The sequence below is a fragment of the Oryctolagus cuniculus genome, chromosome 5 (genome assembly GCF_964237555.1).
Source record: "Oryctolagus cuniculus chromosome 5, mOryCun1.1, whole genome shotgun sequence".
Taxonomy (NCBI): Eukaryota; Metazoa; Chordata; class Mammalia; order Lagomorpha; family Leporidae; genus Oryctolagus; species Oryctolagus cuniculus.
The window spans coordinates 99,038,391-99,041,580 of NC_091436.1; positions in this window are offsets into that span (position 1 = coordinate 99,038,391).

A 3,190-nucleotide genomic window follows, 5' to 3' on the forward strand; every position below is an offset into this window, starting at 1 on the left:
GACACGAGGTGGTTTCTATTCAGTTATAGTTGTGTACAAAGAACATTTTCTCATGGCAAAGTCTTCAGGTTGAAGCTAGGGATGCAGCTCTGGGAACTCAATTTCTCATTATTTCATATAACTGTTCATGGATATTTTTCTTCAGAGTAATAAGTAATTGTACATATTTCTAAAGTTTGAGTCAAAGTGCTTTCCTTGAAGTTGTTGTGAAATGAAGTAAAAAGTTCAAGAAGTTTCATAGTTTGAAACACTACACACACACACAGCACAGTCTGACCCTGTATTAAAATACAGTATAGGGGCCGGCGCCGTGGCTCACTTGATTAATCCTCTGCCTGCTCATCCCATATGGGTGCTGGGTTCTAGTCCCGGTTGTTCCTCTTCCAGTCCAGCTCTGCTTGGGCCCCTGAACCTGCATGGGAGACCAGGAGGAAGCACCTGGCTCCTGGCTTCGGATCAGCACAGTGCCGGCCATAGGAGCCATTTGGGGGGTGAGCCAATGGAAGGAAGACCTTTCTCTCTGTCTCTCTCTTACTGTCAAATAAATAATAATAATAAAAAAATACAGTATACTCTGATGGAGTTTGTGGACTCAAAAGGCTTCCATAGCCTAGGCAGCTCATGTGAAGAGCCTTGGGTGGTCACTGACATCATACATAAGTGTTAATTGTTAAATTAACAACAGGAGTCACTATGTACTTACTCCCCATGCTGAACCTCATTCCTCAATGAGTTGTATTATGAGTTAGCTGTAAAACTAGTTCTCAAACAGTTTTGTGTCTGTGTGTGTGTGCATGCGCACACAAATTGTTGAAATCTTTGCTTAGTACAGAGTTGGTTTTCTGTGTACAAAGTTAATTGCAAATGAATCTTAATGGAGAATGGGACTGGGAAAGGAAGAGGAGGAGGAGAGGTGGGAGTGTGGGTGGGAAAAATAACTATATTCCTAAAGTACATATGGAATTTGTATTTTTTTAAGATTTATTTATTTATTTATTTGAAAGAGTTACATAGAAGGAAAGGCAGAGAGAGAGAGAGAGGTATTCTATCTGCTGGTTCGCTCCCCAATTGGCTGCAATGGCCAGAGCTGCGCCGATCTGAAGCCAAGAGCCAGGAGCTTCTTCCAGATCTCACATGTGGGTGCAGGAGCCCAAGGACTTGGGCCATCTTCTGCTTTCCCAGGCCATAGCAGAGAGCTGGTGTGGAAGTGGGGCAGCCGGGACTCGAACCGGCACCTGTGTGGGATGGCAGCACTGCAGGCGGCAGCTTTACCTGCTGTGCCACAGCATCGGCCCCAAAATTTGTATTTCTCAAAAACTAAAAAAAGCTCAATCAAAAAAAAAAAATACAGTATATTCTGGATTGCTTAGGCCAGCAAACACCAAGAAATCATTACTGTCTTCAAGTATATGAAGAGTAATTTAAGACTGCAGAGTGTTGTTCAAAGTGACTTAAAACACAGGCTTGGGGCCGCCGGCAAGCTCCTTTTAAAGTGTACAATTCAATGATCTTTAATAATCTTCACAGAGTTTTGCAGCTATCACCATAATATAATTTCAGTCATTTTCATCACCTTTGCCCTTTTCTGAGGACAAAGAATCCACCCACCCAGAAGATTCCCTGCACAATTCACTGGGTCAGTTTGCACCGCAGCCTCGGGCATGGACCAAACACTGAGGGAACTGAAATTACCGAGCCTCGTTTCAACTAACAAAGACATAGGTCACATCTGGGGCTGCAGAGGGACAAAGGGTGACCAAAATCCCAATTCTCCGTATGGAAGAAGAGGGCAGCAGACGCACACAGTGGAAGCACCCGGCAGTGTTGATCATGGAATCACCAGGTCTTGATTCCCTTGTCTATGGAAAAGGGGTAACTTTATCACGGGGTTAAATGGGGTAACACATGTATGGCACCTACTTTGCTATCTGGCACACCAGAAAACATTTTTTTTTTTTTTTAAATTTGAGAGCAGTGAAAGAAATCCCATCTGCTGGCTCACTGCCCAAATGCCCAGGGCAGTAACTGGCCAGGCCAAAGCTAAAAAAGTCCAGGACTCAACCTGAACCTCCCACAGGACTGGCAGGGAATAAAATGACTCCCAGACAGCGTTAGCAGGAAGGTGGAGTCAGGAGCGGGAGGTGGACCTCAAACCCAGTCACTCTAATACAGGATGCAGGCCGCCACCTGCCTGCCCCGCCCCAGGTAGTAGCTGCAAATGAAAGTACTATTTCCTTAAGGGGACATGTGATGAAGTACTCTTAGATTTTAGTAATAGGAAAAAGGTTTCTCTTGCTTCCCTTGTGACAGAAAGACCTTCTTATATTATTGCTAGGAAGCTAAGAGATAGAATTTAATGTTTAAATAGAATCTGCCAAAAAAAAAATACACTAAAAACAAAAAAAGGCCAAAAAAAAAAAAAAAAGATAAATAGAAATCTGCCGCTTCCTGATCTTTTTCAACTCTTCTGGTTTACTTAAAAATGTCCCCACCAGGAGTAGGTGTTTGGTTAAGATTCCACCGGGGTGGGGTGGGGTGGGTAGTGTTGTGGCATCACAGGTAAAGTTGCCTGTGATGCTGGCTGGCATCCCATATGGGCTCCAGTTTGTGTCCCAGCTACTCCTCTTCTGATCCAGCTCCCTGCTAATGGCCTGGGGAAAGCAGTGGAAGATGGCCCATGTGGGAGACTTGGATGAAACTCCTGGCTCCTGGCTTTGTCCTGGGCCAGCCCTGGCCATTGCAGCCATCTGAGGAGTGAACCAGCAGACAGATCTCTCTCTCTCCCACTCTGTAACTTTGACTTTCAAATAAAATAAATTTTTTTTTTTTCAAAGAGTCCGCTTGGGGGATGCCATTGTGGCACAGCAGGTTAAGCTGTGGTGGTTGTGGGTGCTTGTGTGAATCCCAGGCGCACTATTTCTGATCCGGTTCTCTGCTAATGCACTTGGGAAAGCAGTGGAAGATGGCCCAAGTACTTAGGCCCCTGTACCCACATGGGAAGACTTGGATGAAGTTCCAGACTCCTGGCTTTGGCCTGGTCCAACCCCAGTCATTGCGGCCATTTAGGGAGTAAATCAGCTGATGAAAGATCTTTCTCTTTCTCTCCCCGTCTCTTTGTAGCTTTGCCTTTCACATAAATAATCTTTTTAAAAAAGACTCTGCTTGGGATGCCCACATCCCACATTGGAGT